Source organism: Lethenteron reissneri, chromosome 2 (genome assembly GCF_015708825.2).
Source record: "Lethenteron reissneri isolate LAM-NWPU_2019-01 chromosome 2, ASM1570882v1, whole genome shotgun sequence".
NCBI classification, from domain to species: domain Eukaryota; kingdom Metazoa; phylum Chordata; class Hyperoartia; order Petromyzontiformes; family Petromyzontidae; genus Lethenteron; species Lethenteron reissneri.
Genome location: NC_083780.1, coordinates 11,538,896 through 11,562,335, shown reverse-complemented (window position 1 = coordinate 11,562,335; position 23,440 = coordinate 11,538,896). Strand labels below are relative to the sequence as shown.

Here is a 23,440-nt window from a genome sequence, read left to right as displayed (position 1 = left end):
TTTTAGGCTTTTTTTTAACCCCCCCCCCCCCCCACCTGTTCCACCAGCCCTGCCTGCCACATTCATATAACATCGTAAAATTTTCTTAATAACACGAGATCCCACTTCACGGGAAGCCCAGATGTGGGGCGGCTGACCTAATTCGCGCGCCGCGATATTGAGTGGCGACGGCGGCGGCGACCGCCGCGTTCGCGTTATTGCCTCATTAGGGAAGGAGGAGGAGGAGGGAAGGAGGAGGAGGAGGAAGGAGGAGGAGGGCGATGTGAAAACGCCCCCGCTGTTTGCCTCCTATGTATCAGAACCCTCCTTTGACGAAGAGGCCTTGAGACTCGGTGAGGCTGTTTCCCGGCTACGTCAATGGTGGTGGTCGTCGTAGTCATCATTGTCAAGCCACGGTCAATCCACTGATGGATGAAGCCGTTCTTCCAAAGCCGTCGCCATATTCTCACTGCGCTGTAGAAATAAAGCATTGTCATTATCATTATTATTATCATGATCTAGAATACACTAAGCCCCGCCGTGGGAATGTGGAAATAACACCGCTGGTTCAGGGGTGCCAATGGTGATGAGTCCTGCCCTATTGCCAACTGAAGCAGAAACATCTATTTTGAACGAAAAAAAAATCTCAAGATTTTAAATCCCAACTCCGCTGTCGGCGTTCGCGTCCTCACGAGACGACGGATCCCATTCGGGTCTCTCGCGGAGCGGCACGACACGGCCCACAGAAGTGGATGTCACAGAGCTACCTCTGAGATATCGCAGACACTTATTCAAGCGACCTCTGATCCACACACAGCGGAGGGCAGCACTTTCCCACCAGCTCTGCCACTAGGAGAGAGTAATGTCCGTTGCACCGGCAGTCAAACCGATACGTTTAATCTTCAGAGCTGGAAATTAAGCGCCGAATTAACTTGAATGCGATGGGTTTCTTTGTGCCGACATGAGCGACCAGGCTGAGTGCCTCTACCCTTGAGAACCCAGTTTGATAATATAATCACAGGCAGAGGCTGAAACCCGAATTGATAACCAGGCTCTCAGCAGCGCCGGGCTCAGCGTCTCTCACCTCTGAGCAAGCACTGTTCAGATACCGGGTTACAATCCTGTCCCTTTCATAAAAGATTTAATATATAAAAATATATACTGACTCCAGTATCAATAATGCATGCTAAGCTGAAATATTTAATCTGCACAGCAGCTGAAAATCATTTGCAATACTCCTATAACACACCGCAGACGATATATTGTAACTGCAAAAAGCCTAAAGGTCATGATATAATTAAAAATTAATGTGATAACCTTCAGCCTCGCTGTTTTTCCACTGTTGGATGGATGCCGTGTCGTAAGTCACGGGGAATGGGGGGGGATTGCTCGACCATACTTCACCACGCTGGTCAGTTGCAGGTCGGTGAATTGTGTGGTGTGTGCCTCTCGCCACTGATGCTAGCCGTGGCCGGGGAGTGGAAAGTCGGGTCGCCAGGTTCTGCAGCGCAGTGCGCTAACCGCTGCAGCGCCACTCCATGCTCCCTAACACCCCCAACGACACTGAGAAACCATGCCAATTTCATCAGATGGGGTCAGGATCAGAGGCGGTTCTAGAAACCTCCAAAGAGGTGGGGGGGTGGGGGCGGTCCTGAAATGTCAAGCTTTTTAAACAAGGCTTGACATTAATAAAAAAAAAATTCTTGATGGTAAATATACATAACATAGCAATGTTGGGAATATCAAAGGGGTGGTGGGATGGCTGGTGGTGGGGGGGGGGGGAAATCATCCCCATTGCCCCCCACCTTGGATCCAGGTTCAGAGCTAACTCTGTGTGGGCGACGTGGTTCTTCCGGTGCTGCTGTTGCCTCCCATGACTCTCATCGGCCTCGAGCAGTGATTCTTACACCTTGACTGCAGCCTCACCAGAGGTCGCAACCGGGTACCCGATACCCGTACCCTACCCGATACCCGGCTACCCGTACCCGGCCAGGTAGGGGTACGGGTACCCGTTTGCGACCCTGGTGCGGCCGGGTACGGGTACGGGTAGGCCGTGAGTCACTGGTGAGTAGCCGTTTGTCACTCATTTCGAGTAGGGTACGGGTAGGGAACGGCTACCCGTATCCAGCCGGGTACGGGTATGGGTACCCATTTGCGACCCTGGTGCGGCCGGGTACGGGTAAGGAATCAAAACCCGTTTGCGACCTCTGCTGCAGCCTCGCACCACTTTGGTTCTCAATCGTTAAAACATTTATGTTAATATAAATACGTAGGGCTTCTATGAAACAAAGTGGTTGTTACTTACGTGCTCGTTCTTGATTTACCTTTCCCATGATTTACCTTCAAATAAAATCTGTCCGTGTCTCGCTAACACCCCCCACCCCCCACCAGGAAAGGGCATCTTGCGTGCACCCCAGGGGGTGCGTGCACCCCCTGGGGGTGCGCGTGCACCCCAGGTCAAGAACCACTGATCTACGGTACGGGATATATATTCTTGGTTCTTTCGGTAAAGTCACGTAAATAGAAAAATAATAAAAGAAATTGACAATTCTAAATAAAAAGAATGAAAATTAAAATAATAAACAGAAAATAGTAAAAGCAAAACACCCACAATAATAAAAAGAGTAAAAGAAAATAAAATTAGAAATAAATAAAAAATAATAAAAGCAAAAAAAACCCACGACGTTTCAATCGCAACAAGAAGCGGTCTTGTTATAGTGTGTGTATATATGTTAGATTGTTCAGTGTACGGTGATTTTTCTATTTTATTAAGCGCAGTCACGCTTCCATGAAGTGTACGCGAGTTCACTGTCTGCTTGCGATGTTGTTGAATGCAACAACAACAGCCTTAGGCCTGTGTATACATTTTCCGTAAAAAAAAAAAGCACCCTTTTCTTTTTACGATTACATATATTTGAGTAGACTCAAGACCCCCAACATTAACAACGGCCTTGAGCCTTGGGGATGTTTCACCCCCAGGGGGTGCGTGCACCCCAGGCTAAGAAGAACCACTGGCCAAGAGCATCGCCCCAACACCCCAATGAAACCCTCCTGATAAAGGCACCTGAGACTCGCCGTCACCGATGATTCCCTGCGTAGGTTTACTTATCGATTAATTTCAGCGAAGGCCACCCTCCCAAGCCGTTGTCGGTCGAGGGTTGATCCGTTTGCCATACTTCACCACGCCGGTCAGTGCGGGTTGGTGACGTGGTCGGGAATCGAACCTGGGGACCGGCGGGTTCGTAGCGCAGCACCCACCGTGCCAACCGCGGCACCACCGCTCCAACGCTGCCCCCTGAATTAATAAAAATGCGTCATTTACCGATTCGTTTATTTATTCAACTTAAACCATCGCGTGAGTGTCCACTCTGCCTAATGGGCAGTGGCCATCACGCCCGCGTCACTTAATTGGCAATCGCAACGCAGGATGCGTTGCCCGCGTAAAAGGTTGTGGATATTAATTCTAATACGTTATAGGGGTGTTGGGGAGGGGGGGGAGGGTTTGGAATGCAAATTGGCTTTGACGACCTTTCCCTTAAGTTGCTTAACACTCGAATATGAAATGTAATTCTCATCACCCCTCGCCATTCATCAGTCGCGTTATGTAACAGTGCGCGCGATTAGCGATTCACTTTGTCTTCATCCGGTACTCTGCAAACTGCGCCTGAAGAATTAACCTCAGCACCTGGGATTCACGCAGAGACAGTGTGCCAATACCCAATGCAGCATTAAACATTCCATTTATTATTGTATATTATTTTTGTACTCGATATAAACCCACAGGCATAACGAAAACCGCATCAATAAATAAAGCGTATTAATAAATACTCCGAAACAATTGCCCCTTTATTTACCCAGGAAAGCCTCGATTGAGTCTTGAGACTCATTTCAGGAGTGTAATAATTGTATATTTAATACGCTTGTTAAAAATGGGTTTCTTTTGCATTACCAGTATGAGGAAAACAACTTTAAAAATGGTAACCAGCTTCCTCGCATGCAGAAATGTCTTAGGGAAATGAAAATAAAATCTGTACCTTTTTTAAATTGATGAACGTACGCAGCTGCCACAGAGGTGCTGCAACGGTGAGCACACCACATGTGCGATACCAAAGGAAGCTGCTTCGATTTCATCCCCTGGCGTAGAAGATGATTAAACAATGGGGAAAGTTTCTGGAATCCTCCACGTGACCGTATCACAGAATTGAACCGTGATCTCCGCTAAAGTGACATTCCTCTTGATATGCAAATTATTTTGTCAAGGCGCTCTTCCTCCTCCCTCCCAGCTTAAATGGACGCTCCAAGCCTAGGACGTGTCATTCAGACTCTGTCTTATCGACGGACCTGTTCTTCACCTGAGGACGGCTGCTTGCGTTGTGGCCGAAACGTCGTGAGAATTATTTTATGTTTTACTTTTATTATTTTATTATTTCCATTCTACGTGAATTTACCGAAAGAACCAAGAAGATTTCTTGGAGGCTCAACCGGGACATGCGGTCACACTGGCAACTCCCCTCCCTCCTTCCGTCAGCCCCACCCACTACTCGGGTAGCCCCACCCACTACTCGGGTAGCTCCACCCACTACTCGGGTAGCTCCACCCACTACTCGGGTAGCCCCGCCCACTACTCTGGTAGCCCCACCCACTACTCTGGTAGCCCCACCCACTACTCAGGTAACCCCACCCACTACTCAGGTAACCCCGTCCACTACTCTGGGTAGCTCCACCCACTACTCAGGTAACCCCACCCACTACTCAGTAACTCAGGTAACCCCGTCCACTACTCGGGTAGCCCCACCCACTACTCAGGTAACCCCACCCACTACTCAGGTAACCCCGTCCACTACTCGGGTAGCCCCACCCACTACTCAGGTAGCCCCACCCACTACTCAGGTAGCCCCGCCCACTACTCAGGTAGTCCCACCCACTACCCAGGTAGCCCCACCCACTACTCAGGTAGCCCCGCCCACTACTCAGGTAGTCCCACCCACTACCCAGGTAGCCCCACCCACTACTCAGGTAGCCCCGCCCACTACTCAGGTAGCCCCGCCCACTACTCAGGTAGCCCCGCCCACTACTCAGGTAGCCCCGCTCACTACTCGGGTAGCCCCGCCCACTACTCGTGTTGCCTACTGCCCGCATTATGAGCGGTGAGCATAAAGCCAGAGTGATATTACACCAAGATTTTCACAAAAAAAGATTCAGGACAGCCTTTCTGATCGTGCTGGCCAAAGCCTGGACATTTGATAGACTTCATCTCCAGCCTCAGTTGTTGTCAAAAGCACCGACCGCTGTCCTGGGCTACAGGTTGACGGATGCAGCCCTGCAATTTCTCACTCGTGCCACTCAGGCGGAATTTCCTCCGCTCGGGAGCTGTGTAGAGAGGGGCATACTTGTCCAGCCTCCTCCTCTTCTCACTACGCAGGTCAGACGACTTGAAAAAAACCGGCAAGAGTAGCCCACGCTTTATCGCACCGCATGGGACTCTTGCCAATCGACTGGCTGTGGCACTAATAATAATAATAGTTCAATTTGTAACGCGCGCAAATTTGCAGCCGTAGTGGCCGCAACTCAGAGGCGCGGAGCCAAGCTCAGAGTCGCTCGAAAGCGTGATTGTAGAGACGAGTTTTTAAGTCTCTCTTGAAAGAGGCTATTGAGGTGATGCTGCGAATGTGCAGAGGGATATCGTTCCAGACTGTTGGGGCTGCCACCGAGAAGCGGCGCATAGACACGATGACCATCCTGGATCTTGGTATCAAGAAGAGGTTGTGAGTCGCGCTGCGCAGGCATCTGCCGTGTGCTGAGCTGCACTTATAGTGCCACACGGACACGGGGCGACGGGGAGAGATTTAAGAAACTTTCCCCGTTGTTTCACCTGCCGAACGGGCGACCTCCTCGCATTGCGAGTTGCAGTGCCGCTGACCGTCACACCGCTGCGGCGGCGGCGGCGGCGTCGAAAACCTCTCCCAAGAGTGGAAAATAATTTTGCAACGGGGTCTGACAGGAATTCTGCGCTGATAAGCAAAGCACGTGATAACGCGCGCATTAAGAACGCAGGCGGACGGATGGAGAGAATGACATTACCGCTCGCCTGTGATACCCCTCCTAATGAGATGAATTGACCGGAACTGACCTGAATTACGTGAAATGTCCCGAACACGTAATTGAGTTTCGTTTGCCTAACGTATGTTTGCCTGCTGAGTAATGCTGTTTGCCTTGGTGCTTTGGAAGGAGGGGTTTGGGGTTGGTTTTTTTCTCCCGCTGTTGGACCGATGTATCCTTCGCAGACGCAGCGCGACACGTGACAAATACATGACAAATGCGATACTGTGCAATTTGCCTGCGAGGCAGCGGTGTCAAAATGCGAGCCGTGTCTGGAGATGCTCCGGAGCCAGGGCAGGGTTATAAATCACGACACGAAGGGAGGGAACTAGGTTTTTTTTCCTGTTTTTTTACAGAGGAAACACGGGAGGGGGGGGAGTTCACACGTTCAGTATGTGCAGTACAGTTCAGGTTCTTGCCAGAGGTCGCAACCGGGTACCCGATACCCGTACCCTACCCGATACCCGGCTACCCGTACCCGGCCAGGTACGGGTACCCGTTTGCGACCCTGGTGCGGCCGGGTACGGGTAGGGTACGGGTACGGCCGGGTACCCGTTTGCGACCTTGGTCCGGCCGGGTACGGGTACGAGTAAGGAATCAAAACCCGTTTGCGACCTCTGGTTCTTGCACAGGTACATGGGTTTACTATGGGGCTTCTAGCAAACTGCGGTAGTCTGCACTCCTCCAACGTCGGAGGAGGAATTTCAGAATGACGCGAACTCTCTCTTTCCTGAAGCCCTCTGATCGTGGCCAGCAGTAGACCTCGACATTGCCATCTAGCTCCTAAACTCCTACTCTAAACTTATGTTGATTCTAAACGTGGAGGGAGAAAACCGGAGGACCCGGAGAAAAATCCACACGACCGCGGGGAGAGAGACACGCAAACTCCAAATATACAGGGATCAAACCCACGACCTCCTGCATACCAGGCGAGGTATTTAACATCTCGCCACCGTGGTGCCGTATTCAGCCTCTCCTCCTGGTCCCTCCAAGATGCCCCTTACGGACAATGACCGGTCACCACCATAGCAATGTGGAATTCCCAACTTGTGCCCGCGACCAACCCGTGACGTTCGTCTCGAGCGTGGCGACGCACTTGGCCTGACCTTTCGGCTTGCGCGCGCGTGCGTCAAACACGGCGGGCCCTGGCAGCGTGGGGGGGCGCAGGCGCGGCTGACGTCGCGTCAGATAAAAGTTTCCATAATTACACCGAGTCCCGAGTCGCGACCTCCCGCGTGTTCGCACACAGCGGCGGCGGCGGCGGAGCGAGCGGCGCGCCCGCTCAAAAAAAGCGTCCGCCACGACATCAGTTCAGAGTTTTTTCAGTAAAGTCACGTAGGTAAAAAAATGAAATTAAAATTAATAATAATAAAATAATAAAAAATCACGACGTTTCGGAGGCAACACAAGTCTCCGTCATCAGGTTTGCACTTGATACAGCAAAATCTGGCTGTGACGGTCCCACCTGATGACGGAGACTTGTGTTGCCGCCGAAACGTCGTGATTTTTTATTATTAGATTTTTTATTAATTTTAATTTCATTTTTTTACCTACGTGACTTTACCGAAAAAACCAAGAGTATGAATCCTTGCAGTCACGAAAGCTTCAAATCTAGAATCAGTTCAGAGGTAAAGGTGCAGCCCCTGCAATGGCTTGCTCACGCCACTGCTGGCAGAAGGGCTTTCGGGCTAAAGGCAGCTCGAAAGGGCTCCAACTTACAAGGGTATTTTGGCCATACTGGCCAGAGGGCATGGAATCGGGACCTCCCAAGTTGCTTACGCTGCCGTGCCGTGAGATTCCTGGCATCTTGGACGTGCGTCCGCTGCACTCTCTGACCCGTACGAGAGCCAAGCAAGAGCACGCATTGCCCCGGCCTTGAGCGGCCCAACTCTCCTCACACCCAAACTGACCTCTGCGGAACGCGTAATTGATATTTACGGCATCTGTTTATTTACATACACGCTGCACGTGTCGTGAGTTGTTTTTTTTTAATTCACGCTTCAGCTGAACATTTCTACATTTCCATTTGGAGCATCGCGGTTCGCGTGGTGCGTTTCAGCTGTATGCACGCCTGAAGTCCTTTTTGTGATTCCACTGCTGGATGAGGACCACCCAACGTCGTGCGGGTTAAATTTGGATTTGAAGCTTTCGTGACTGCAGGGATTCATCTTCTTGGTTCTTTTGGTAAAGTCACCTGAGGACAGCTGGTGAAGAATTCTTCACCTGAGGACGGCTGCTTGCATTGTGGCCGAAACGTCGTGAGAATTATTTTATTATGTTTTATTTTTATAATTGTATTACTTCTCTTCCACGTGACTTTACCGAAAGAACCAAGAAGAAGGTCATGCGGGTTCTTGTGTGGGTTATTTGACCTCCCAGCGATGCCCTTTAACTGCCACCACTACTGCCAGTCTTGCTTGGGCTGTGGCCGTTCTTGTAGCACAGCTGCTTAGCTCAATGGGTCCTTGCTAGCTGAGTAAAGTCGCAGTCTGACTCTGAACCTTCTATAACTCCCAGGTCTTTGCTTCATTGCCAGTAGTGGTGTGGGAAAAAAAAGAGATTTTTAAACAGAGTTGCTGAGCAGAAGCCAAAAGGCCCAAAACATCATGCGGGCAGCAAACGAACAGCACTACTGATACAGAATTTAATACGCTTCTTGAATTGAGTTGGCGCCAAAATGTTTCATTGGTGCGTATCAGCCGCTGTGACGCACGACCCAAGAAACGTGGCCACCGACGAAGAAAGCGAAACAGAAATGTAAAAGTGGGTAAAGTGGCATCGGGGAGAGCGATGCAACACACTCAGAATTCCGCGTGAAGAGACAAAAAGAGAGGAACGCGTGGATGAGAGAGCGCACGCGCGCGGTTTCAAGACCAAAGTGAAACCGTGAAGAGAAGCGAGCGGGGCCGGGGCCAACCGGGCGAGTCACGGCCACGGGACGGGGACGATGCTCGGCCTGTCATGAGGGACGGCGGAGCGACGGCCAAGGGAATGGCTCACGCTCCGCGGGTATGTCCACTGTGGAGGTGGAGCGACGAAAATGGGCTCGCGCCGTAGGAGCCACCCGCCGTGGCACATCGCAGGAGGAGCGTGCGGGTACGGCGATGGCTTAAGGAGGATTTCAACCAGCCGCGGACAGATTATGACTCAGGATGACAATGATGATGATGATGGTGGTGGTGACGCAGGCATATTGCTCATCGGACAAACACGACCTTGCCCTCAAACTAGCTCACTCTGTCGTTTCACTCCTATGCAAACGGTGGCTCTGAACGCGCGCATCTTTGAACAGGGCACTGTAAGCCTTCACCCGGACACGCACATCGCAAACAGCATCCCCAAATTAGCATCCTGGAAGACGTGCAGTGTATGTGCAGAGTACATGTACGTCACTAACTCTCCTATCTCTACGAGCACGGTCACCGTTTCCGTGAAACTTCCATCGTTGGTTCCCTCCTCCGAAAACCTCTGGACCGCAAGTCCAGTGCTCCGCTAACCATTACGACCACCACAGTGCCCCCCCCCCTCAGCATTCGGATGTTTGTCAAGCTCCATAATTAATGAGAAAATTAAGTTGGTGATGCTGTGGTGCACAAGCACGATTAATAACAACACAACTCAGCGCGTTTGTCAATAACGCTGTGACCCTAAAGGAAACAAATATATATAGGCACGGTTATTCGTCACGAAGGGCCCTTGCCCGAAACGTCGCCCAATACACGTAATTGACGAGGAAACCGGAGAACCCGGAGACAACACCGGTGCCCTCGAAGCTCTGCACGGATAGATTCGGAATTCCCATCGCCGTGTTGGCGTGCAGCCCCGACAGCCTCGAAAAACGAAACAAAAACTGCCTTCGCGAGAGGAGGCCGCGGCTGAAATTAAGATGAACTTTTCGAGCCTCCTTCAAATCGCAGCGAGGACAAACATAGCCAAACAACATAGCGGGCGCTCCGCCCGTTGAGCGCAGGCATTCCCGCCAGAGGTCGCAACCGGGTACCCGATACCCGTACCCGATACCCGGCTACCCGTACCCGGCCGGGTACGGGTACCCGTTTGCGACCCTGGTGCGGCCGGGTACGGGTAAGGAATCAAAACCCGTTTGCGACCTCTGGTTCCCGCACGCGCGGCCTCACGGCGGGCTCCGAAATCGCAAGCGAGCACAAGAAGAGGCAGCCAACAGGACGCGTGGAAGGTTGCTGCCAAATGTTTAGCAAAAACGACCGTTGAGCCGGAGTCGACGGCATACAATAACACGCTCGGCACACAAATAATAAGACGCGGCCTACCCACACGACGAACGGTAAAGATGCGCCCGCCGATAGCGACGCAGACTTGGAAGGGGCAAGTGCCGTTGGCGAGAGGTCACTAAAGGTCGGCACGGGCGCGCGAGCGGGCGGTGTGCCCGGCACTACGCCCGGATGCCTTTGTCTCCCCCCATTTGCTGCTGTTTACACATCGCCAAAAGGTGCTCGTTTAAGGCTGAGTCGACCTAAGGGTGGTCCAGGACCGGTGAGAATATTCGCACTCGGCTCGTAGCGCAGTGCGCCGACCACTAGACTACCGCTCCCCAGAGCACACCCACACAACAAGCGCCAATCGCCAACAAGTGGCGGTCACATCAGCATGGACGCTTGTGCCAGGCTAGGTGCACTTTGAGGCCATGCGAAGACACAAGCGCACACACACACACACACGCGCACGTACATACACAAGCACGCACGAAGTAATTATGATAGAATCATTTTCTTGTTAGCCTAACATCATCATGAAAAAAGAGATTGACATGCAGATAGGAGTAAGCTGTTCGATCAGCGCTCGTTTTCATTAAATTAAATTCGCCGGCAGGGTAGATTTATTTTCAAAATTGACAACGCAGCGGGCTCGGGAGCGCGCCATGCATCACAAAGCTGTAATGAACCGGGGTTAGTTTAGGAGGAATCCTGACAAGACATTCAATTAAGTGAGCGTATAACCACATCCTGCACAAGCAGCAGCAGCAGCACTTGGCGGTTAAGCCCACAAGATGGGCAAAGCACCACAGAGTTTTAAAAAATATACATCCCTGAAATTTTTAGAGATGCTCGTCATGTCGTATCTTGCTCGATTATTGTGCAGAGATCGCTCATTCTCTTCTGCTGTTCCCATTGTCTGGAACGCCCTTCCCCCAAGTCCAGGCCTAAGAGCCTCATCTTTGTGTCTGCTGCCTCTATAAATATTCCCACTGTTTGTGTGCAACGTCTCGAGATCTGGTGGGTACAGGCTGCTATGGAAATCCACAGTGTTGTAACACATTCCTGCGGAGGGAGCTGGAAGGAACGTTGGGTTGCTCGGTCAATGGCCAGGGTCAACGGCGGCGTGGTGTATTCCGCAAATATGCCCGACTGTGAGGGCGGGCACAAGCCGGCGTGAGTAGGTTAAACGTTGAGTTTTATAAGGGCACCACGGGGTGACCAGCCCCTCCCCATCCAGCCCCACCCTCCCCACCCAGCCCCTCCCCTCCCCACCCAGCCCCTCCCCACCCAGCCCCACCCCTCCTACCCCCCACCCAGCCCCACCCTCCCCACCCAGCCCCTCCCCACCCTCCCCACCCAGCCCCTCCCCACCCAGCCCTTACCCACCCTCCCCTCCCCACCCAGCCCCACCCTCCCCACCCAGCCCCTGCCCACCCAGCCCTTACCCACCCTCCCACCCAGCCCCTCCCTCCGCACCCAGCCCCTCCCTGCACGACGGACGGACACAATAATCCCCTGTGGGCTGGTGTAACCAGTGGGTTCCTACCAGTATAAACTCATGCATAGACCCAAACACTTGCACAGAGACGGACTGCCGCTCTCGCTTCCGATGGGGTCTATAGAATCTAAAACCACTTTGTTGACCTGCCGCAAAGTGGTACAATACTCTTTTTTTAAGGACATCGAAGGAATAACGACGATTGACCGCGACGAATCGTCCGCTTCCCAGCGGACCTTATCGATCCCACGTCGCTCTTTGAAGTTGAGTATACGCCGTGTGTGCCGGCGACACGCTCCGCAATTGGCAACATTGAATATTACTCGCAAATTACCTCATTTGGTAACGCCACGTAGACAACCATCGGTCCCACCCGAAAAACGACCGTGGATTTTAATCGCCTGTAGGACACAGCGCCTTTCCTGCGCTCGGGTAGCCTCGCACCATAACGCTGGGGCAAATTCCACACCGTGTACGAACGATAATGATAACGGGCTGAGTCATATCCTGAGCGGGATTTGAACTCTTGACCCTTCTGGTCCCGAGTCAAACTGCCCTAACCGCGACGCCATCTGGCTGGACGGCGTATCCGATACATTAGCCAAAACCGCTGTGACGGCTGTGCAAGAGAAAAAAAGACACGATCGTTGGCTGGATTGGATTATTTCTATATTTCTGTCATGTTGCTCTCACCTCTCACATCTCATCTCTCTGTGCTCTCCCCCCCCCTCGCCACGCACCCTCTGCTCCAGCAACCAAAGACCTCCAAATCAGAGACACCAGTCAATTCCCGTTCAATGGGAGGTCTCTCCTCCTTCCTTGCTGCTGCCGCCCCCACTGGCTGCATCTCCCTGCCACTGACCACCGTACTGTTGACGGCATGCCCTCGTTTCAAGGCCAGGCCTCAGACCTTCTGCCCCTCTTCTGCCCCTCATCCAATGACCGACAGCCTGCACTATCACACTGGTGCGAACACTTGTACCAATGATGATGGGAGGTCTCTCCTTCTTCCTTGCTGCCCCCACTGTCTGAATCTCTCTGCCTCTGTTGGCTATCAACAACAAGGCAACTCCTATGACTAATTGGGTATGGGACGCAAGCGTAGGATTGATCACCCTGTCGCTGGCCGCCTTTGGGGAGGGTGTATAGTGTGAAAGGCCGAAACACCCTAGGAACCAAAGGTACACTACTGACGATGCGCTCCCCAAATTTCACCAGGCTCACTGTTCATGAACTCTTGGAAGTGCTTGTACAAAGGATAGTAACATCTCATCCTGTGTTCTTGGAATTTGACTTCATGCTCTCAATTTAAGTAGTTCATGCCTAAGAACTTCCTCGCCTCATCTCCCTACGTCCGTCTCCATCTGTCCGAATGTCTTTATCTGCCCAGATAACATCCAGCCCACGACCCTACTCCAGTCCCTGTGTGTTTTATTCCTCCCTTCACCTCCGCAAAACTGAAATTAAAGCAACAACTTTCGATTTAAAGCTTTCGTGACTGCAGGGATTCATCTTCTTGGTTCTTTCGGTAAAGTCACGTAGAAGGGAAGTAATAAAATATTATTATTTTATTACTTCCCTTCTACGTGACTTTACCGAAAGAACCAAGAAGATAAAGCAACAACAATAAAAAAATTACCCCGCGTGTCCCCTCGACGTTATCACGCAAATCGTGTTTAATCTTTGTACGGCATCTTGAGACGCGGTTGCATTCCTACCTGCACAGACTTTTCTGCCACGACACTGCTGGATGAACGCCTCCCCACACCGGGGGGTGGTGGGGGGGGGGTTATCTGACCATACTTCACCATGCTGGTTAGTGCAGGTTGGTCAAGGCGGAGAGCACAGAAGTAGCAGTGCAACAATTCTGCACTGCCATCTGTTGCCAATGTCATAGCCCCACTGCAGCCTATAACACCTGTTAGGCACGGTGATCGGTCGGTCGCCCATCCGAGCGCTATCCGGGCGGCTCAACCAAGATGCGACGGTGATCTGCTCACAGGCCTCGCTGCTTTATCAACTCCAATTGTGCCGCTCCGCATCGTAGGCTCGGCGCAAATCAGGACCGCGGACGCCCACTCATCAAACAGGTCGGCTGGCCAGCGATCCATCCGCACAGCAGACGAGACAGCGTGCACACTGTCTCTCTCCCTCACCCCGTAACCTCTCCATGCGCACAGCCACCATGCTTATCGGAGGCTCATGAGAAAGGCAAAAACATCGCAATGGCGCCTTTCATCGCCAACTATTAAACGCACGCATCTACTGCATGCACGCAGACCCACCGTCTTTGGATGTGAATGGACGCACGGGTTTTGCGTGAAGGTTTTCTGATTAATGTTGGCTTTAATTGTATACGTATATTTCCTTTTCACACACGGAACATTTCCAAACGAGGCACAGCCATCGGAGAGCGTGTCACAAAATGTAAGTTGTCAAGGCCATGAAAAATGGCATATTTGAAAGTGACCCACGACTGCGTCCATCATCAACAACATCTGACAGGGTCTACCCACTGCTGGATGAAGGCAGGCGCCACCTCTCACGATCTCAAGATGCAAATAAATCTCCCGGGCCACCGGTACGTGAACCGATGTCATCGCTTCGACTCCACGGTGGGCACGCACGCTTCGAGCGAATTCCCAACACAAGGGGGTCAAACAACGGGAATCTCGTGAAATCCGTTCCTCTTGCAAACATTGGACCGCAGAAATATAAACAAACATTTTAAAAGCCGACCCCTTTTGTGCGACGGGGATACTGCTGTGACCTTATTTTTTCCTATTGTCCAGATCCCCCCCCTCCCCTCCGCCACCCCCTCCCCCGTGTAAGAGAGACATCCTCTCTCAATGAGCTCTCAACATGACTTAAATTAAGCTTTATTTCTGAACCGGATTGATTGGGTGCATTACACAGACACTGGGTTTTATGGGATTTGTGCATCGCAATGTAGACACAAAGGCAAAGACCCCCGTATAGCCTCAACAGACTGTTGGGGGAAGTGCCGTGAGCGAGCGCCTATGAAGGCCGGCACGGCACACGAGGGGCTGGGTGGCCAACACCACGCGCGACCGCCTTTGTCTCCGCAGTGGTGATTTTTACACACCGCACCAGGTACTTTTTTTGACTGAGTCGACCTAGAAGAGGCCCATGACCGGTTCAGATAATTGCCACTGGTGTTGGCCGTGAGCGGGAATCGAACTCGGCGCACCAGGTGCGTAGCGCAGCGCGCTAACCATTACACACTATCGCACTCACACACAAAGATCAAAGCCTTAACAGACTGTTGGGGAAAGTGCTGTAAGCGAGCACCTATGAAGACCGGCACGGCACACGAGGTGGTGGGGACCCAGCACTTCGCCTGGCCGCCTTTGTCTCCGCAGTGGTCACTGGTGTTGGCCGTGAGCGGGAATCGAACTCAGGTAAAAGGGTTCGTAGCGCAGCGCGCTGACCGCTACACTACCGCTACACTACCGCACCCACACAAACAAAGACAAAGATCCCCCGCATAGCCTTAACAGACTGTAGGGGCAAGTGCCGTTAGCGAGCACCTATAAAGGCCGGAACGGTACACGGGGGGGTGGGTGGCCAGCACCACGCCCGACCGTCTTTGTCTCCCGAGTGGCGATGTTTACACACCGCACCAGGTACTCATTTAAGGCTGAGTCGACCTAGGGGAGGCCCAGGACCGGTTCAGATAACCGTCACTGGTGTTGGCCGTGAGCGGGAATCGAACCCGGGTCGCCAGGTTCGTAGCGCAGCGCGCTGACCGCTACACTACCGCACCCACACAAACACGCACGCCCGCACACGCACACAGCCCACACACGCACGCTCTCGGTGGAGAGATACGGGGATGGATTTTTATTCGAGACGGTTGGGCAATTTTCTTAGATAAATGTATTCGCGGTTGCACTATACCTCATATTTGCGAGAGATGTCACGTCGATATTTAAAATTCACCTCGTGCTTAGTAAAAAAAAAATAACGCGCAAATAATAGAGATGGTTTTTCTTTGTTAAATGTTGAATTCCTACTGCAGAAACGGTGGAGGTCTGAATGTCCAGTTGACAGTGGTGGAAATTCTAAATTCTTATCTCAGGGGGGCGGGGGGGGTGGGAGTAAATGTATGACTACCACTGTTGACTACCCACGCAGTGGTTTCTATTTTATTCAGCCCAGAGACGGACGATTAGATGAGTTGATGGCCAGCCAGGATTTGAGCTTGCGACCTTCGACTGCGGGTCACGCACACTCCTTGTTATGACGACAACGACCACCTGGCCAAAAACATCGACTAAAACACATGTGCCACACCCTTCAGCCATGATAGATCCACTGCTAGATGAAAGCCTTTACATGATAATTATATCAACTTACAGCCTGTTATTCTTGGTTCTTTCGGTAAGTCACGTAGAAGGGAAACAATTAAATAAATAAAAATATTCTCACGACGTTTCGACTGCAACACAAGCAATCATCATCACACCTGATGATCATCATCATCACACCTGATGATGATTGCTTGTGTTGCAGTCGAAACGTCGTGAGACTTTTATTGTTTTATATTTTTACTTATTTTATTAGTTTCCCTTCTACGTGACTTTACCGAAAGAACCAAGAATATGAATCCCTGCAGTCACGAAAGCTTTACATCGAAACTTACAGCTTCTTGTCAATCTACTGCTGGATGAAGGCCTCCCCCACGCCATGTCAATCACGGGTATTGTTTGACCATACTTCACCACGCTTGTCAGTTGCAGGTTTGGGCAAATTAGACGGTGGCGAAAACCATCGTTGAGGTGCCACTCGTCAAATCAACAAGTAGGCTTTCGCGAACGTTATTATTCGCGATAAAAGTTTTTGTTCGGGTTATATCGCGTCAACGCAAACGTAGAACCACCTCCTCCACCCGGCACAAGCCAATCAGAAAGGTTTGTCACGTGAACAGAGCGTGCCAATTAGTTTAGATTTGAAGCTTTCGTGACTGTAAGGATTCATATTCTTAGATTTTTTCGGTAAAGTCACGTAGGTAGAACATCAAAATTAATAAAAATAAATAAAATAAAACAAAAATCACGACGTTTCGGAGGCAACACAAGTCTCCGTCATCAGGTGGGACCGTCACAGCCGGATTAGCTGCATCAAGTGAGGCAATGATTCAAGATGTAATCCCGTAAAAAGCAAGTTGAGGGGGAGGAGAGGGGGGGGAGCTTCATTGGCTACCACATTCTGATTAGCTCCCCCCGCCCCTCTCCTCCCCCTCAACTTGCTTTTTAAGGGATTACATCTTGAATCATTGCCTCACTTGATGCAGCTAATCCGGCTGTGACGGTCCCACCTGATGACGGAGACTTGTGTTGCCTCCGAAACGTCGTGATTTTTGTTTTATTTTATTTATTTTTTTATTAATTTTGATGTTTTACCTACGTGACTTTACCGAAAAAAACCTAAGAATACGTGCTAATTAGGTTACTACTTCAGAACCATCGGTTTGTGTGAGAGAACGAAACCCGCAACACATTTTACGATCTGACTTAATGACGTTCCGCTGGTCGTGATGACAGCCAGCGTCATCGGTCAATTCGTCCTGCCACCCAAATGCATCATGCGTCTCAACGGGCCCATATATTTAATCGTCTGCTTAAATAAAGGACGGCACCACCACATTTCGGCCGTCAAAACCGTATCTTTATACACGAAACGGACACGCTGTTAGGTTACTCATTAGCGTTACACATATCGGTGATTAAGTCATTTGCCAGCAAGCACACCATATAATTAACCGTATCGTAAAATGGATACTCATCAACGCGTACGCGAACGTATTCGAAGCTAACGTATACTTTACACCGTCCATTTGGCAGGCTGCTGTTATGCACCAGCGTGGGCTAATTACGTGACAGTGTGTTGGAGTGAGGCGTTGTGTGGCATAAGGAGGGGATGGGACGCGAAATGGGCCACCAATGGGCACAGATGGGGGGGACAGGAGGCTTTATGGACGAAAGACTGGTGATGATGATGATGATGCCACTGCTTCTGATGATTGATTGATGCTGCTTACTGCTGATGATTGTTGAGTGTGTGTTGCGGCTTGCTGATGCCACTGCTTCTGATGATTGATTGATGCTGCTTACTGCTGATGATTGATTTATGCTGCTTACTGCTGATGATTGTTGAGTGTGTGTTGCGGCTTGCTGATGCCACTGCTACTGATGATTGATGCCGCTTACTGCTGATGATTGTTGAGTGTGTGTTGTGGCTTGCTGATGCCACTGCTGCTGATGATTGATTGATGCTGCTTACTGCTGATGATTGTTGAGTGTGTTGCGGCTTGCTGATGCCACTGCTTCTGATGATTGATTGATGCTGCTTACTGCTGGTGATTGATTTATGCTGCTTACTGCTGATGATTGTTGAGTGTGTGTTGCGGCTTGCTGATGCCACTGCTTCTGATGATTGATTGATGCTGCTTACTGCTGATGATTGTTGAGTGTGTGTTGCGGCTTGCTGATGCCACTGCTTCTGATGATTGATTGATGCTGCTTACTGCTGATGATTGTTGAGTGTGTGTTGCGGCTTGCTGATGCCACTGCTTCTGATGATTAATTGATGCTGCTTACTGCTGATGATTGTTGAGTGTGTGTTGCGGCTTGCTGATGCCACTGCTGCTGATGATTGATTGATGCTGCTTCCTGCTGATGATTGTTGAGTGTGTGTTGCGACTTGCTGATGCCACTGCTGCTGATGATTGATTGATGCTGCTTACTGCTGATGATTGTTGAGTGTGTGTTGCGGATTGCTGATGCCACTGCTGCTGATGATTGATTGATGCTGCTTACTGCTGATGATTGTTGAGTGTGTGTTGCGGCTTGCTGATGCAACTGCTTCTGATGATTGATTGATGCCGCTTACTGCTGATTGTTGAGTGTGTGTTGCGGCTTGCTGATGCCACTGCTGCTGATGATTGATTGATGCTGCTTACTGCTGATGATTGTTGAGTGTGTGTTGCGGCTTGCTGATGCCACTGCTGCTGATGATTACGATGCTCCTGGTGCTGCTGCTGCTGATGTTACTACTGTTGTTGCTGGCGATGTTACTCCTGTTGCTGCTACTGATGTCGCTGCAGCTGCTGCTGTGGTTACTGCTGCTGCTGAAACTGATAATGTTGACGCGAGGGTTAATGATGGTGATGCTGCTGCTGCTGATGATAATGGTATTGACGATATTACAACTCAGGATTCAATTGCGATTGCGACTGATGTTGTTGAAGTGATGGATGCTGATGAAGATGCAACTGTTGCTGATGACGCTCCTAATGCTTCGGATGATGCTGCTGCTACTGATGCTGTTTCTAATGATGATGCATCTGATGACAATGTTTCTGATGCTGCTGTTTCTTTTGGTCATGATGCTACTAATGCTGAAGGTACTGATGTAACTGTTGATGCTGCTAGTTATGTTTCTGCTGCTGATGCTGCTGCTACTGCTGATGCTGCCGTTGATGCCCCTGCTATTTCTGCAAATGCAGCAGCTACTGCTCAATTAAAATGCACCCATCTCTTTAAAAAAGACCTTTGACTCTCATGCCAAACCCAGCCTCAGATAAGCCCTTGTAATTGTCAATGATTGTGTTTGTCGAACGTATTTATCCACTGACTTAACTCGCACTGCAGTTCACAATGCAGAATTGTGTGTGCATTGTTCGTGGCCATGTGTTGTTTGCGGAGAGCGGTGGCGCAGTGGTTAGCGCAACTGCACGACAAAAACCCCGCGACCCGAGTTTCGATTCCCGTTCACGACCAATTCACGGTGGCGAATATTTGAACCGATGTGGGCCTCCCATAGGTCGACTCAGCCTTAAACGAGTACCTGGTGCGGTGTGTAAAACATCAGCACTGGGGAGACAAAGGGGGCCGGGCGTGGTGCTGGCCACCCACCCCCTCGTGTGCCGTGCCGCCTTCATAGGTGCTCGCTAACAGCACTTGCCCCTACAGTCTGTTAAGGCTACACGGGGGATCTTTGTTTTTGTGTTGTTATACACCAATACATATACACGTGTTGTGTATTTACTCCGCAGAAATAATGTTAATACTGGTAGGAACCCACTGGTTCCACCAGCCCACAGGGGATTATTGTGTCCGTCCGTCCGTCGTGCAGGGAGGGGCTGGGTGGGGAGGCAGGGGCTGGGTGGAGAGGGGAAGGTGGGAAGGGGCTGGGTGGGGAGGGCTGGGTGGGGAGGGAAGGGTAGAGAGGGGAGGGGAGAGGCTGGGTGGGGAGGGTGGGGAGGGGCTGGGTGAGGTGGGAGGGTGGGGAGGGGCTGGGTGGTGAGGGTGGGGCTAGGTGGGGGTGGGAGAGGTGGGGCTGGGTGGAGAGGGGCTGGTCACCCCGTGGTGCCCTTATAAAACTCAACGTTTAACCTACTCACGCCGGCTTGTGCCCGCCCTCACAGTCGGGCATATTTGCGGAATACACCACGCCGCCGTTGACCCTGGTCATTGACCGAGCAACCCAACGTTACTACCAGCTCCCTCCGCAGGAATGTGTTATACATCACTGCATCGTAAATGTAGCTGCCTTAACAAGAAAAAGAGATGCGATAGGCGACGATTCGGGCAATGGCCCTACTATTTAACACGATACACCACACGGGATTCGTAGTGTTGTGTATGTGCTGTTTGACGTGCATGGCACACAAAAACACATGGTGTGCCATGACACATACACTAACTGATGGCATGGTAATCATGTGCATGACATATATAGGCTATACAGAAGGGAGATTGCCCGAAACGTCGCCTATTATATTTCCGTTTGAAGACCTTTTTTCAGTTATAACTGGGTGCACAGTGCATATGCAACAAAGGTATGCAATGTATGTGTTCTATTGTGTATATAATACACACATATATTATTGCGTACATACTAAACGCATTACAGTGTGTTCACACGTGTATACGTGTCAAGGTGTATTTGTGTTTATAGTTCCCATAGAATTGATGTGGAGAAGGTAATGCATTAGTCCAGCAGTGTATTGACCATGTCTGATTAATGATATGTCTGTAACACAAGTACTGCACACAAATTGTGTGAATATACCTCGAGTACATTGCAAGGTCCATTCATAATGCATCTGTCCTGGCAATGTGCAATTGATGTGGAAATCCGCACACTGTTTGTGTCTTCATTATCACACAGTGCAATACGTATTGTGTTGCTGCATATGGAGCGTGTACTTGGTGTGTATGTGTACTTGCAGATGTGTATGTGTGTGCGTGCTGTGTGTCTGTGTGTGTTGTGCTGTGTGTGTGTGTGTGCTGTGTGTGTGTACTTACTGTGTATGTGTGTGATGTGTGTGTGCTGTGTGTACTTGCTGTGTATGTGTGTGAGTACTTGATGTGTGTGTGTACTTGCTGTGTGTGTACTGTGTGTGTGTGTGTGTACTGTGTGTATGTACTGTGTGTGTGTGTACTTGCTGTGTGTGTGTACTTGCTGTGTATATGTGTGTGCTGTGTGTACTTGCTGTGTATGTGTGTGCTGTGTGTGCTGTGTGTGTGTGCTGTGTGTGTACTTGCTGTGTGTGTACTTGCTGTGTGTGTGTACTGTGTGTGTGTGTACTGTGTGTGTGTACTGTGTGTGTACTTGCTGTGTGTGTGTGTACTTGCTGTGTATATGTGTGCTGTGTGTGTGTACTTGCTGTGCATGTGTGTGCTGTGTGTGTGTGCTGTGTGTGTGTGCTGTGTGTGTGCTGTGTGTGTGTGCTGTGTGTGTGTGCTGTGTGTGTGTACTTGCTGTGTATATGTGTGTGCTGTGTGTGTGTACTTGCTGTATATGTGTGTGCTGTGTGTGTGTGCTGTGTGTGTGCTGTGTGTGTGCTGTGTGTGTGTGCTGTGTGTGTGTACTTGCTGTGTGTGTACTTGCTGTGTATGTGTGTGTACTTGCTGTGTATGTGTGTGCTGTGTGTGTGCTGTGTGTGTGCTGTGTGTGTGTGCTGTGTGTGTGCTGTGTGTGTGTACTTGCTGTGTGTGTACTTGCTGTGTATGTGTGTGTACTTGCTGTATTTGTGTGTGCTGTGTGTGTGTGCTGTGTGTGTGCTGTGTGTGTACTTGCTGTGTGTGCTCAGCGCGCTACGCTACGAACCCAGCGACCCGAGTTCGATTCCCACTCACGGCCACCACCACCGCTCATCGTGACGATTATTATCTGAACCCGGTCGTGGACCCTCCCCTAGGTCGACTCGGCCTCAAATGAGTACCTGGCGCATGTGCGTTAGCATCACCACCGGGGAGACAAAGGCGGCCGGGCGTGGGGCTGGCCACCCACTCCATGTGCCGTACCGGCCTTCGTAGGTGCTCGCTCACAGCACTTGCCCCAACAGTATGTCGAGGCTACACGGGGGATCTTTGTCTTTGTGTCAACAATCAATGCGGTTTAGAAATAAAGCGATCTTTGTATTTGATTGACAATTACTAAATAAATGTTCGTTTGTATACAGCAGCAGATCTTCGTAAGGGATACACACACACACACATGCACTTGTTGATTGTGTATATACATTGTTAAATGGTTATTACACACACACATATATACACACCGTCGCATACCAAATTAAACCCTTTTGTTAATATTATCCACTGCTGGATTAAAGGCCCCATCGCTCCGTGTTTTGGGGGTGTTTGACCATACTTCACCTCGCTGGTCACTGCGGGTTGACTGGTGAGGAGCGGTGGTGATGGTGTTCTAAGGATTGGTTCAGTTATCAATCGCCACTGATAATAGCCGTGACCCGAAATCGAACTCGTAGCCAGTCAAATTTAAAGTACAGCGGCGCTAACCACTGCGCCACCGCTCCTCACATAGAAACACAACAGCACACACACATTGCACATTGCACAATCGTCAAATATTAACAAACATGACTTACCCCAGGGGGAGATTGTGGCCGCTTAAAGGATGTACAATATATTCGTGTGAGATAGATGCCAAGGCGATATTAATAAAATATTATATTGCCCGGTTAGCTGTTGCTCTATAGGCAAAAAAAATGTCACATTTTTAAAATGCAATTAGTTTTTAAAAATGCGCTAACTTATTTTAGTAGATGCAGAGCTCCCCCCCCCCCGCCGCCCGCCCTCTTTGTAGAGATGTAATTTATTTTAAAAGGATCTCGTTACGAGCACCGCTGCCGTGTAAGCCCCTCACTCCGTCTCTCTGCCTCAGCAGCGAGACACCCACTCACATCTTATCCCGCCTTTTGCAGAATCGATCCGACGCTCACGGTAACAACAACAACTCGGATCGATTCCAACAGCCGTCGCAGCCGTTGGTCCCCCCCGTTAGAGGGGAGGGGAGGTGTGTGTACGCGGAATCGTTACGGGGGGGTTTTGCCTGCGAGTCGATTAACAAGAGAATCGATTCCGCGATAGCCTCGGACCCATATAGATCAGTGTGGGGGTTACCATGGAGACTTGCATAGCACAAGGGCTTAGACACACACACATACACACACACACACGCGCGTGACATATTCCCTTACGTTAAAATTAACGTTGTATTTTTTTATTTAAAAAATTTTGTATAAATTTTTTTTTTATAAAGTTGACGTTACTCGTTTTGTCAGTTATTCACG

At 50.5% G+C, this 23,440-nt stretch overlaps 1 protein-coding gene across 2 annotated transcripts in view; it reads right to left on the bottom strand.

Annotated features, from left to right (window-relative positions):
- Positions 1–23,040, bottom strand: part of LOC133343462 (synaptotagmin-1-like) — a 54,120-nt gene extending 31,080 nt beyond the window's left edge. Inside the window, exon 1 of one of the 2 annotated variants that reach the window (XM_061553099.1) lies at positions 22,736–23,040. The gene's annotated coding sequence lies outside the window, so the exon portion shown is untranslated. Of the gene's footprint in view, positions 1–12,504; positions 12,544–22,735 lie in introns of those variants that run through there. The other variant, XM_061553109.1, reaches the window with a different exon arrangement.
- Positions 23,041–23,440: the final 400 nt, after the last annotated feature.